Here is a 13,979-nt window from a genome sequence, read left to right as displayed (position 1 = left end):
CAGCTAGTGAAGTCTTATGTTTTATTTAGAGAGAATAATTTTATAATGGATATGAATTTGTTTTTATCAGAAATGTGGTTGTTTTTTCATATCTGTAAAACTAAACATTTCCAGTGTTTTGCTTCCAATGCACAGGCACTGACTGTCATATCTTTTGAGTGGAATGCGCCTATTTCTACAAATTCAAATCATTTGAAATGTTAAAATTATTTTTAAAATTGCATATAGAACGATTAGGTACCTTCGTATAGTTTCATGCAGAATAAAATGTAGCTTAGTAGCACACAAGTAAGAACATTCAGAATGCCAACAGGCCTTCCAGCAAACTCATAGCTTTAATTTTAGTTTATGTACCCACTAACATTTTTACAGCCCATTCCTAAATCATTGTAAACATTTAAAAGGCAAACCAGCGTTAGATCTCCTGGCAGAGGATGTTTTATTTTGAGTTGGAGATCAATTTTTTTTGGATGATGACCTATTTGGTTTCCTCAGGCAATAGAAAATGCTTTATGAGTGGCAATTCTGCTCTTGCGAAATAGGACTGGATATGCCAGAGTGTGTATGAATGTCTTTTAACATGTGTTGCTTGAAGGTATCCTCAATCGTTTTTTGATCAGTATTTTGACATGTATCCTCAAATTGGAGAATTATGGGAATGACCGTCAGGGAGTTATCCATAGATAGCTTAAATATTAATAAATAACCAAGACATGAAGAATTATTCACAGTGGGATTGTGTGGCTAATAAACAGGTACTTGAAAGTAAGTGCATGGACAATTATGAATAGAGCGATTACATATTGCAGAAATTGTATGGAAATTATGTACATACTTGGGCTTTAATAGCAAGCAATAAACTAAACGAAGCTCTCCAGTGGTGTCATAAGTCATGGAAATGAAGCTGAATGGTTTATTACCATCCCTTAGAGTCCTGAGATTTTGATCATACCCTTGGGCCTATTATTTATGATATCCATAGTATTTAAATTTTGTACATTTTTTCCCCCTCATCAGTTTGTCTCCTGCAGCAACTGATCACCCGGATGTCAATTGCCAATTCGCCTGTGATGAAATTTATACAGGAGAATCGATAATTATGATTTAATTGCTGCAGGTTTACCAAGGAAAATAATCTGCAGCTGTTTACTGGGGAAGTCTGTACACAATATTGTGAAGAGATGTCAATAAGGATCAGCAAATATAGTGGTTATTGTAGTTGGCTGAAAGATGTACAAAATTCACTCAAGTTTGCAGCCCTAGTCCGTATGGGTCTTATCACACTAATAAAATAACTGCTGTATTCACACATCGTGGGTAAGTTTGCTTCAGTTTCTTCCGTCCAAAGTTGTACAGCATAAATAAAACCTTAGATTACGCAGACGTTTTAAAGTGGATGTGATAGAGTTACCTTTTTTAAGTAGTGAAAATCTTATTGATATTATTTAATCCAGTTACTCTTGATTCTTGCAGCACCAGAACAATTCAAATGATCATATTTTTTAAGTGAATTTATATGCTTATCTCTTCTGAATTTTTTTTTACGTGTAGCTTCTTTTAATATCAACAGTTTCAGAAGAACAAACTATTGAAGAGAAGATTCAGAAGAAATTTAATAGAGGTGCGCAAAATCACGAGGGATCTGGACAGAGTAGATAAAGAGAAAACAGTTCCTGTTGATGAAACCGGATGACACCAATTTAAGGTAATTGGTAAAAGAAGCAATGGTGACATCAGGAAGAACATTTTTACATAGCAAATGGAGAAGACATGGGATGCACTGCCTGAGAGTGAAGTGGAGGCAAATTCAATTGAGAATATCAAAATAGAGTTCGATAATTGTCTGAAGGGGAAAAAATTGCAGGGCTATATGGAAAAAGCAGGAAATGAGAATGGGTAAGTTGCTCTTGCAGAGAGCTGGTTCAGACGCAACAAGCCATGTGGCATCCTGTGTTGTATAACCATTCTATGATTCTATTATACAAATGTACGTGCAGAACAGTTATCAGTGGTAGGAACAAATTGAGGTGATTTAACAGGAATATCAAGTGTGTGTGCACAATGTTAAAGGATACGATCTGAAGCAGTGGTGTGATTAGTGGTGAGGGAGGAGGAGCAAGTGTTCAAACACCTCCTGAAATTTCTGCACTTTTAAAAAAAATTGATCTGCTATTTCTTTTGAAAGAATGTGCTTTGATGAAATGCAAACGACAGATGGTCTTCCGGAGCTAGTCGCTTCCACAATTTTAGCAGTGAAAACCAATTAGTTTTGGCTTGCCATTATAAATGTTTACCAGGATATTGCAGTGAATAGTAGCAAAATTGTCTATAGACTAGCAAAACATAACCACCACTGGGACTTTGTGCGGGAGAGTTTTTTGCCCAACCAGCGCTGTGTTTTCCTTTAGCATTTGCTTTGGTTGGATTGCAGGAGATAATGAAACTCCTACTTGAAAGGTGGACCTTTTGCTGCAGCAAAGTATTGTTTGGTCTGGTAAGCTGATATCCTAAAAGAACTCAAATATAATGTTGCCAATACCACTGCAAATTTTCCGACAGTATATTGGTACTAATAAGCTAAATAAGCCAGCGAGAACAGCACTGTTACTGCATGGATTGAAATACCACCTGCTGCATTCCCAATATTCTTCTGGCAACATATGAAATAAACTTGGCAGATGGTATTTAATTATTTTTTTACACTTGGGTAGGAACACAAACATTATTATACAAACATGATGTATGTAATTTGGGAAAGGGGAGGTTTTCGGATGACATAAATCCTGACAGCAAACCTGTGAAATGTTTCAAAGTTATCAATGGAATTGTTGGCTGTTCAGTTCATGTTTCACTCTTCATGTGTTGGTGGTTTAAAGCAGATTTCACATGACATTTTAAAGTGTATGACCCTGTCTTAAGTTTGTTTCCAGGTCCATTTGCAGTGTCACACTGAAATTACAGCAATTAAGGAAAGAGATGTGTTAACATGCAGAAGCCATCTTCATGGGTTGTTTTCTGCAAAATTGAAATAACAAACAGTGCTCAGTGTAAAAATTCATGGCATTTGAGAGAATGATGTGTCATGATAAATTATTTGCCCAAGTAAAAGAACATTGAAGGAAATTGTCTCATCATGATTTTGGAAGGTTTTTGTTTCTTCTTCAGGCAATAACTTTTCTGAATTCCCCTTTTAGTTTCTTCGTGCTAGGCACCATTTGGGAATGTGGAAAAGTGGCGTGTTCTCAGGTGTCCTTCCAGTGTTTATGACTTGGATGAAGGGACCTGATGTACGATAGTCAAATTTGCTAATGACATCAAGATAGCTCTTAAATTAAGTTGTCAACAGTAAGTAGAGAGTCTGCAAAGGAATATAGATAGATTAAATGAGTGGGCAAAAATTTGGCAGATGGCTTACAACATGGGTAAATGTGAATTTGTTTATCTTGGCAGGAAGAATAAAAAAAAAAGTGTACTATTTAAATGGAGAAAGATTGCAGAACTCGGTGATACAGAGGAATCTAGGGGTCCTGGGTTTTTTTATTCATCCATGGGATGTGGGCTTCGCTGGCTGGGCCAGTATTTATTGCCCATCCCTAGTTGCCCTTGGTACGTGAATCACATAAAGTTAGCATGCAGGTACAGCAAGTGATTAGGAAGGCAAATGGAATGTTTGCATTTATTGCAAGAGGAATGGAATATAAAAGTAGGCAAGGTTTACTGCAGCTGTACAAGGCCTTGGTGAGACCACACCTAGAGTACTGCGTGCAGTCCTGGTCTCCTTATTTTAAAAAAAGATATAATAGCTTTAGAAGCAGCTCAGTGAAGGTTCACTGGACTCAATCCTAGGATGAAGGGATTGTCTTATCATGTCCTCAACAAGGGATGTCCTCAACCCCAACCCTAAGCATGGTTACAATACATGGTATTATAGCAAAGATGTGATGTACCATGATGCCAATCTGATTAGATTTTAAAATACAGCTATTTTCTGCAGCACTGTTCATTGATAAAGAATGTCAGGCAAATAGGGAACAGTTACGCTGGGTAAGAAGCAACGAGGTTGGGGTTGAAGCCAAGAGGTGGAGCAGGTGGCAGAGGCCCTAGCCTGAGCGGTCTGAAGGTGTGCTGGGCATACTCAGTGGGCTTACGATCCTGAATTTGGGAGAACTATGAAGCAGCTGGTCTTTGGCAGTACCCGTAGCAAGGAGGAAGTGAAGCAAAGACAAACTTGAAAGGGAGATTTTATTGTATTTCAGTGACTAGAAGTGCACACTAACTGAGTGGCTGGGAACACCACAGAGTAAATGACTCCAGCAAGCCAGGAATGATCCTATGTGAGTCAGGTTGAAGCACAGGAAAGAAGTTAGACTTCATGGACTTCAGCATAGACATGGATAGAACCGAGCTGAAAGGTTTGGGCTTACCTTAATCGAGATGACTGTAACTGGGAGGAACCAATTCATTAGCAAAATATAAGATGCTAACCTAATTATTGAAGTTGCCAAATGAAGTGCAGTAGAAGTCTAAGGATTTGATTGACTATGACCTGCACCTTGCCAGTTCAGATTTGGTATTTAATTCATGTTGTGACTTAATGGATATATCCTCATGGTGGCGTAGTGGTAATGTCACTGGACTAATGATCTAGAGGCCCTGGCTAATGTTCTGAGGACATGAATTCAAATCCCACCATGGCAGCTGGTGGAACTTACATTCAATTAATAAAATCTAGAATTGAAAGCTAGTCTCACTAATGGTGGCCAACTATCATTGATTGTTGTAAAAACCCATCTGGTTTGCTAATGTCATCAATGGAAGAAAATCCGCCATCCTTATCATGTCTGACCTACATGTGACTCCAAACTTACAGCAGTGTGGTTGACTCTAAACTTCCCTCTGGAATCGCTTAGGAAGCCACTCAGTTCAAGGGCAATCAGGGATGGGCAATAAATGCTGGCCTTGCCAGTAATGCCCACATCCCATGAAAGAATAAGTTTTTTAAAATTACAACCAATCTCTAATTCTTGCCCCCTCAGATGTGATACCATTGATGCACCAAGCTTAAGTTTTAATTATTCAGACGGTGTATGTGGTGTTTCTACTTAAATGTTTGTGACAAATTTCTATATAAGCACCACTTCACCACTTACTGCATGTCTGATTTCAGTGATTTACTGATTTAGTTTGAAATGTCTTGATGTGATTCCATGATATTAACTGTTCTGATAAAATAAACAGATTGCCTTTTTATAATGTTAATGCGTGAGCAGCGCTGCCATGCCACTCTGGATATCTGCACTCTTCCTGTTCCCTGTTGCAGGGCTTCTGTCTTATTAGCTGCACTTTCTGGCTAGATCTCTGCCCCCTGGCTTTTTCTGTTGACACATCAATTTACAGCAAGGCAATTGGGAACAAGAAATTCTAACTATGATTTTTCACAATTAGAAATGCAGTTTCTGAGTGCATTCATGTATAAGCAGCTTTGAACCCTAAAGAAAATGTCCCTGAATTGAATCAGTAAATGGAGTCCTCCGTTTTCCAATGGCATTTCGAGTCACTCTTTCGTGACCAAAAAAAGATTGTAATCGTAAATATATATTAGTTCCTCACAGCTGAAGGGGCTGTCACCTTCATGTTATTGTCAGATGTATAAAATAATTACACATGCAGGCAACACTGCATTGAATTGGCACCTATGTATAAAATTCTAAAAATAAAAGTTTACTGTTGCAAACTAATGTTTTGCTAATGAGGGATTGTGACATCACATATCTTGTGGGCCTCATTGAGGTGAGGGATGTCACTGCTGGGGAAAGGAATTCTCTAATTTTTGGCAAACATTGTGATCTTTAATATTGCCATGACAGGTTGGGATGATATAGAAAATTTCCTCGACACTGCCCTTCATAATGTACTTTAATCCCAATATCAGCAAAGTGCTGCACCGGTGATTCTTTTCTACTTTCTGCAGCTGCTTTAATGGCCCCCGAGGAATACATTTATGTTGAAATCCAGGTTGTGTTAAGCTATTAACTCATAGGCATAAAGAACTGGATTAAGACTGTTTGAACCAATTTCATATGGGGCCATCCCAGGCAAGGCAGAGAAGAAGACTTCTTCACTTCATTCCTGAATAAATTCAAAGTCACCCAGCTATGGAAGGCAACAACAGCACCTGTCACTTCCTGTTCATGACTTGTGACATGTTAAATATTTTCCTGAAAATACAGTAGCATCCCATACAAACATATAAAACTGAAGTTTTGAAAAGACCATCCTGCCAGTCAACCACCTGCACCATTCAGTCTTGATGGCACTCTTTGGGACTGGCAAAGAAAAACAAAAAAACAAAACTTGCAACTAATTCAGGAAAACCTCCAGGTAATTCTTTTGTGGCTCCACAAGGCAATCCAGCAGACTGCGGTAGCCCATACACTTTCTAAACGCAAGTAACTAAAACTTTGTTCCCTTACAGTCTTGAAAGGATATGGTGGATAATTGGTTTAGCTATCCACCGTCAGCTTTGGCTGGACTGCACAAACCACTACCAGGTCCCGCTGTCGTCTGCTAAAACTGCTCACTATTCCAGGATAATCCTGGAATGCAAACATAACCCCCGGCTGCTTCACCTTTCTGCAAACCATCTTCTTAAGTCCTTCCTCCTCTGTCTCCTCCATCCTCACCTTCAACAATAAGTGCAAGGAGCTCATGAACTACTTTCTCATTAAAACTCAGATAATTCAGCTGCCTTTGCCACATCCTTCCTTCCACTAGCCTTCCACCAAATTTCCTCTAAAGTTAACAAAAACAGAATTACCTGGAAAAACTCAGCAGGTCTGGCAGCATCGGCAGAGAAGAAAAGAGTTGACGTTTCGAGTCCTTATGACATTTCGACAGAACTTGAGTTCGAGTCCAAGAAAGAGTTGAAATATAAGCTGGTTTAAGGTGTGTGTGTGGGGGGCGGAGAGAGAGAGAGGTGGAGTGGGGGTGTGGTTGTAGGGACAAACAAGCAGTGATAGAAGCAGATCATCAAAAGATGTCAACAACAATAATACAAAAGAACACATAGGTGTTAAAGTTAAAGTTGGTGATATTATCTAAACGAATGTGCTAATTAAGAATGGATGGTAGGGCACTCAAGGTATAGCTCTAGTGGGGGTGGGGAGAGCATAAAAGATGTAAAAAAATAAATAAATAAACATATATTTTTTTTCTTTTTCTCTTTTTATAATGGAAATAGGTGGGAAAAGGAAAATCTATATAATTTATTGGAAAAAAAAGAAAAGGAAGGGGGAAACAGAAAGGGGGTGGGGATGGGGGAGGGAGCTCACGACCTAAAGTTGTTGAATTCAATACTCAGTCCTGATGGCTGTAAAGTGCCTAGTCGGAAGATGAGGTGTTGTTCCACCAGTTTGCGTTGGTCTTCACTGGAACAATGCAGCAAGCCAAGGACAGACATGTGGGCAAGAGAGGAGGGTGGAGTGTTAAAATGGCAAGCGACAGGGAGGTTTGGGTCAATCTTGCGGACAGACCGCAGGTGTTCTGCAAAGCGGTCGCCCAGTTTACGTTTGGTCTCTCCAACGTAGAGGAGACCACATTGGGAGCAACGAATGCAGTAGACTAAGTTGGGGGAAATGCAAGTGAAATGCTGCTTCACTTGAAAGGAGTGTTTGGGTCCTTGGACGGTGAGGAGAGAGGAAGTGAAGGGGCAGGTATTGCATCTTTTGCGTGGGCATGGGGTGGTGCCATAGGAGGGGGTTGAGGAGTAGGGGGTGATGGAGGAGTGGACCAGGGTGTCCCGGAGGGAGCGATCTCTACAGAATGCCGATAGGGGGGGTGAAGGGAAGATGTGTTTGGTGGTGGCATCATGCTGGAGTTGGCGGAAATGGCGGAGGATGATCCTTTGAATGCGGAGGCTGGTGGGGTGATAAGTGAGGACAAGGGGGACCCTATCATGTTTCTGGGAGGGAGGAGAAGGCGTGAGGGCGGATGCGCGGGAGATGGGCCGGACACGGTTGAGGGCCCTGTCAACGACCGTGGGTGGAAAACCTCGGTTAAGGAAGAAGGAGGACATGTCAGAGGAACTGTTTTTGAAGGTAGCATCATCGGAACAGATGCGACGGAGGCGAAGGAACTGAGAGAATGGGATGGAGTCCTTACAGGAAGCGGGGTGTGAGGAGCTGTAGTCGAGATAGCTGTGGGAGTCGGTGGGTTTGTAATGGATATTGGTGGACAGTCTATCACCAGAGATTGAGACAGAGAGGTCAAGGAAGGGAAGGGAAGTGTCAGAGATGGACCACGTGAAAATGATGGAGGGGTGGAGATTGGAAGCAAAATTAATAAATTTTTCCAAGTCCCGACGAGAGCATGAAGCGGCACCGAAGTAATCATCGAGGTACCGGAGAAAGAGTTGTGGAAGGGGGCCGGAGTAGGACTGGAACAAGGAATGTTCCACTTACCCCATAAAGAGACAGGCATAGCTGGGGCCCATGCGGGTACCCATAGCCACACCTTTTATTTGGAGGAAGTGAGAGGAGTTGAAGGAGAAATTGTTCAGCGTGAGAACAAGTTCAGCCAGACGGAGGAGAGTAGTGGTGGATGGGGATTGTTCGGGCCTCTGTTCGAGGAAGAAGCTAAGGGCCCTCAGACCATCCTGGTGGGGGATGGAGGTGCAGAGGGATTGGACGCCCATGGTGAAGAGGAAGCGGTTGGGGCCAGGGAACTGGAAATTGTTGATGTGACGTAAGGTGTCAGAGGAATCACGGATGTAGGTGGGAAGGGACTGGACAAGGGGGGAGAGAAGGGAGTCAAGATAACGAGAAATGAGTTCTGTGGGGCAGGAGCAAGCTGAGATGATCTTTAGGTCGTGAGCTCCCTCCCCCATCCCCACCCCCTTTCTGTTTCCCCCTTCCTTTTCTTTTTTTTCCAATAAATTATATAGATTTTCCTTTTCCCACCTATTTCCATTATAAAAAGAGAAAAAGAAAAAAAAATATTTATTTATTTATTTATTTTACATCTTCTATGCTCTCCCCACCCCCACTAGAGCTATACCTTGAGTGCCCTACCATCCATTCTTAATTAGCACATTCGTTTAGATAATATCACCAACTTTAACTTTAACACCTATGTGTTCTTTCGTATTATTGTTGTTGACATCTTTTGATGATCTGCTTCTATCACTGCTTGTTTGTCCCTACAACCACACCCCCACTCCACCTCTCTCTCTCTCCGCCCCCCACACACACACCTTAAACCAGCTTATATTTCAACTCTTTCTTGGACTCGAACTCAAGTTCTGTCGAAGTGTCATGAGGACTCGAAACGTCAACTCTTTTCTTCTCCGCCGATGCTGCCAGACCTGCTGAGTTTTTCCAGGTAATTCTGTTTTTGTTTTGTTTTGGATTTCCAGCATCCGCAGTTTTTTTGTTTTTATCTCTGTGTTTAATTGACTGCCACTGCTCTTCAAGAAATGCCTACCTCCTTGAAGAAGTTCTGTTCCTCTCTGCGACAAGATTTCCGTATCTCTCTTTTGCCCTGCTCACCTTCCTTGCTTTCCATTTCCCTCCTGGTGTTTGACAAGGTGTTTACTAAAACCCGCTTTCACAGCCACATCTACTTTCTCAGTGACTGTCTCCATCTCCGACTTACCCCACGTGGATTTCAACTGAAATTCCACCCCTCATGTTTCGAACTCACCCAGGATTACAGCTATCTCCGGGACATAAAACGTTTCTCGGACTGCTGTTCCCGTCACATTCTGAAATCCACACTCAGTGCCATGCGCCGCCATATGAACACACTCGACCTCTCCCTCCAGCAGCACCGCCGTACCCTTTTTCAAAGCTGCGCGTGCCCCCAGTTTCATTTTATCCTTCGGCTCATCCGACGCCTCAACAAGAAACTTTTTCTCTTTCTCTCAAGTGCTAAGGAACGCAAGCTCCAACAACTCATCGACACCAACACCCATCTAGGACCCTCCACCCCGGCCTGTCCCTCCATCCCCACCCCATCTTCCAATCCCAACCCCAGCCGTATATTCACTATACCCCCTGACCTTCCCCTCTCCGATGCTGAACGTTCAGTGCTCAGCAAAGGACTCAGTTTCATACCCTTACGCCCTCACCTCAATGAATTTCGGGCTCGGCATGATGCTGAACTCTTCTTCCGCCGTCTTCATCTCCGGGCTCACTTCTTTGGGCAGGAGTCCTCTCCCAGTTCAACGGATCCTTTTACCCATCTCCAATATTCTCCCTCCACCTGGACCCCTCCCTCTGGATTCTTACCTTCTCTTGATCTTTTCATTGAGAACTGTCGGCGCGACATTAGTCGTCTCAATTTCTCTGCTCCTCTCACCCATTCTAACCTGTCTCTCTCTGAACTTACTGCACTCCATTCTCTCAGGTCCAACCCTGACATTGTCATCAAACCCGCTGACAAGGGTGGTGCTGTTGTTGTCTGGCGCACTGACCTCTACCTCACGGAGGCTGAGCGTCAACTTGCAGACACTTCCTCCTACCTCTCCCTGGACCATGACCCCACCACTGAACATCAAGCCATTGTTTCCAGGACTGTCACTGACCTCATCTCCTCTGGAGATCTCTGTCCCACAGCTTCCAACCTGATAGTCGCCCAACCTCGGACGGCCCGCTTCTATCTCCTACCCAAAATCCACAAACAGAACTGCCCCGGTAGACCGATCGTCTCAGCTTGCTCCTGCCCCACAGAACTCATTTCTCGTTATCTTGACTCCCTTCTCTCTCCCCTTGTCCAGTCCCTTCCCACCTACATCCGTGATTCCTCTGACACCTTACGTCACATCAACAATTTCCAGTTCCCTGGCCCCAACCGCTTCCTCTTCACCATGGACGTCCAATCCCTCTACACCTCCATCCCCCACCAGGATGGTCTGAGGGCCCTTAGCTTCTTCCTCGAACAGAGGCCCGAACAATCCCCATCCACCACTACTCTCCTCCGTCTGGCTGAACTTGTTCTCACGCTGAACAATTTCTCCTTCAACTCCTCTCACTTCCTCCAAATAAAAGGTGTGGCTGTGGGTACCCGCATGGGCCCCAGCTATGCCTGTCTCTTTATGGGGTATGTGGAACATTCCTTGTTCCAGTCCTACTCCGGCCCCCTTCCACAACTCTTTCTCCGGTACCTCGATGATTACTTCGGTGCCGCTTCATGCTCTCGTCGGGACTTGGAAAAATTTATTAATTTTGCTTCCAATCTCCACCCCTCCATCATTTTCACGTGGTCCATCTCTGACACTTCCCTTCCCTTCCTTGACCTCTCTGTCTCAATCTCTGGTGATAGACTGTCCACCAATATCCATTACAAACCCACCGACTCCCACAGCTATCTCGACTACAGCTCCTCACACCCCGCTTCCTGTAAGGACTCCATCCCATTCTCTCAGTTCCTTCGCCTCCGTCGCATCTGTTCCGATGACGCTACCTTCAAAAACAGTTCCTCTGACATGTCCTCCTTCTTCCTTAACCGAGGTTTTCCACCCACGGTCGTTGACAGGGCCCTCAACCGTGTCCGGCCCATCTCCCGCGCATCCGCCCTCACGCCTTCTCCTCCCTCCCAGAAACATGATAGGGTCCCCCTTGTCCTCACTTATCACCCCACCAGCCTCCGCATTCAAAGGATCATCCTCCGCCATTTCCGCCAACTCCAGCATGATGCCACCACCAAACACATCTTCCCTTCACCCCCCCCTATCGGCATTCTGTAGAGATAGCTCCCTCCGGGACACCCTGGTCCACTCCTCCATCACCCCCTACTCCTCAACCCCCTCCTATGGCACCACCCCATGCCAACGCAAAAGATGCAATACCTGCCCCTTCACTTCCTCTCTCCTCACCGTCCAAGGACCCAAACACTCCTTTCAAGTGAAGCAGCATTTCACTTGCATTTCCCCCAACTTAGTCTACTGCATTCGTTGCTCCCAATGTGGTCTCCTCTACATTGGAGAGACCAAACGTAAACTGGGCGACCGCTTTGCAGAACACCTGCGGTCTGTCCGCAAGAATGACCCAAACCTCCCTGTCGCTTGCCATTTTAACACTCCACCCTGCTCTCTTGCCCACATGTCTGTCCTTGGCTTGCTGCATTGTTCCAGTGAAGCCCAACACAAACTGGAGGAACAACACCTCATCTTCCGACTAGGCACTTTACAGCCATCCGGACTGAATATTGAATTCAACAACTTTAGGTCGTGAGCTCCCTCCCCCATCCCCACCCCCTTTCTGTTTCCCCCTTCCTTTTCTTTTTTTTCCAATAAATTATATAGATTTTCCTTTTCCCACCTATTTCCATTATAAAAAGAGAAAAAGAAAAAAATATATGTTTATTTATTTATTTTTTTACATCTTTTATGCTCTCCCCACCCCCACTAGAGCTATACCTTGAGTGCCCTACCATCCATTCTTAATTAGCACATTCGTTTAGATAATATCACCAACTTTAACTTTAACACCTATGTGTTCTTTTGTATTATTGTTGTTGACATCTTTTGATGATCTGCTTCTATCACTGCTTGTTTGTCCCTACAACCACACCCCCACTCCACCTCTCTCTCTCTCCGCCCCCCCACACACACACCTTAAACCAGCTTATATTTCAACTCTTTCTTGGACTCGAACTCAAGTTCTGTCGAAGTGTCATGAGGACTCGAAACGTCAACTCTTTTCTTCTCCGCCGATGCTGCCAGACCTGCTGAGTTTTTCCAGGTAATTCTGTTTTTGTTTTGTTTTGGATTTCAAGCATCCGCAGTTTTTTTGTTTTTATTCCTCTAAAGCTTCCTGTTGCCTTAGCCCTGAACTTGCAGCCTTCTCTAGTTTCTCTCCTATCTCCCTTTATGACCTCTCTGAGCTCACTTTGTCCATATGATTTCCCACCATTCCCTCAACTCTATTCCCACTTAACTGCTGACCACCCGTTCCCCTCCTGGTCTCCATGTTAGCCGATATTGTTAACAGTTCTCTCCCTTCAGGTGTAGTTTCATATCTCCATTTAAATCTTCCATCATCACCGCTCTTCTTAAAAACTAACCTTTGACCTGACAGTCCTTGATAGTACCATCCCAACTCCACCCTCCCTTTCTTCTCTAAAGTCCTTGAACCTGTCGCCTCCCTAATTTGTGCTCATCTTTCCATGAAATCCATGTTTAAATCCCTCCAATCAGGTCTCTGCCCCTGCCACAGTACAAAAGTGGCTCTTTTCAAAGTCACAAATGACATCCTATGTGACTATGATGAAGGCGTACTATTCCTCCTCATCCTTCTTGATCTGTCTGCAGCCTTTGGCACAATTGACCACACCATGCTTCATTGTCACCCAACTGGGTGGGACTGCTCTCACCTGGTTCCATTCTTACCAATCTAATCATAGCCAGAGCATCACATGCAATTGTTTCTGTTCCCCCTCCCACACAGTTACCTCTGATGACCCCCATGGATCTATCCTTGTCCTATCACCACTGACTTACATTGGTTCCCAGTCAAGCAGTGTCTTGATGTTAAAGTTCTCATCCTTGTTTTCAAATCGCTCCATGGCCTCCCCCACCCCGCCCTCCCTATCTCTGTGATTTCCTCCAGTCCCACAACTCAGAGATATCTGTGCTCATCTAATTCTGGCCTCTTGGGCAGCCCCGATTTTAACTGCTCCACCGATGGTGGTTATGCCTTAAGCTGCCAAGGCCCTAAGCTCTGGAATTCCCTCCATACACTTCTCCCCTTCTCTACCTTGCTTTTCTCCTTTAAGATGCTCCTTAAAACCTGCCTTTTTGATCAAGATTTTTGTCATCCTTATGTGGCTCAGTGTCATATTTTACATAGATCATAAGAAATGGGAGCGGGAGTAGGCCCTTTGGTCCCTCAAGCCTGCTTCGCCATTTAATAAGATCATTACTGATCTGATTATAGCCTTAACTCCACTTTCCTGCCTAGCCCCATAACCCTCAATTCCCT

The 13,979-nt window shown here is 43.7% G+C and overlaps 1 protein-coding gene across 1 annotated transcript in view; it reads left to right on the top strand.

Moving 5' to 3' along the window:
• The first annotated feature begins 1,686 nt into the window (after nucleotides 1–1,686).
• Nucleotides 1,687–13,979, top strand: part of LOC121285316 (janus kinase and microtubule-interacting protein 1-like) — a 377,146-nt gene continuing 364,853 nt past the window's right edge. The window contains exon 1 of the mRNA XM_041201824.1: nucleotides 1,687–1,705. The gene's annotated coding sequence lies outside the window, so the exon portion shown is untranslated. The remainder of the gene's footprint in view (nucleotides 1,706–13,979) is intronic.

The sequence above is a fragment of the Carcharodon carcharias genome, chromosome 1, assembly GCF_017639515.1.
Source record: "Carcharodon carcharias isolate sCarCar2 chromosome 1, sCarCar2.pri, whole genome shotgun sequence".
Classification (NCBI taxonomy): domain Eukaryota; kingdom Metazoa; phylum Chordata; class Chondrichthyes; order Lamniformes; family Lamnidae; genus Carcharodon; species Carcharodon carcharias.
The sequence above is the reverse complement of the archived record's forward strand: the minus strand, read 5'-3'. Positions and strand labels throughout refer to the sequence as shown.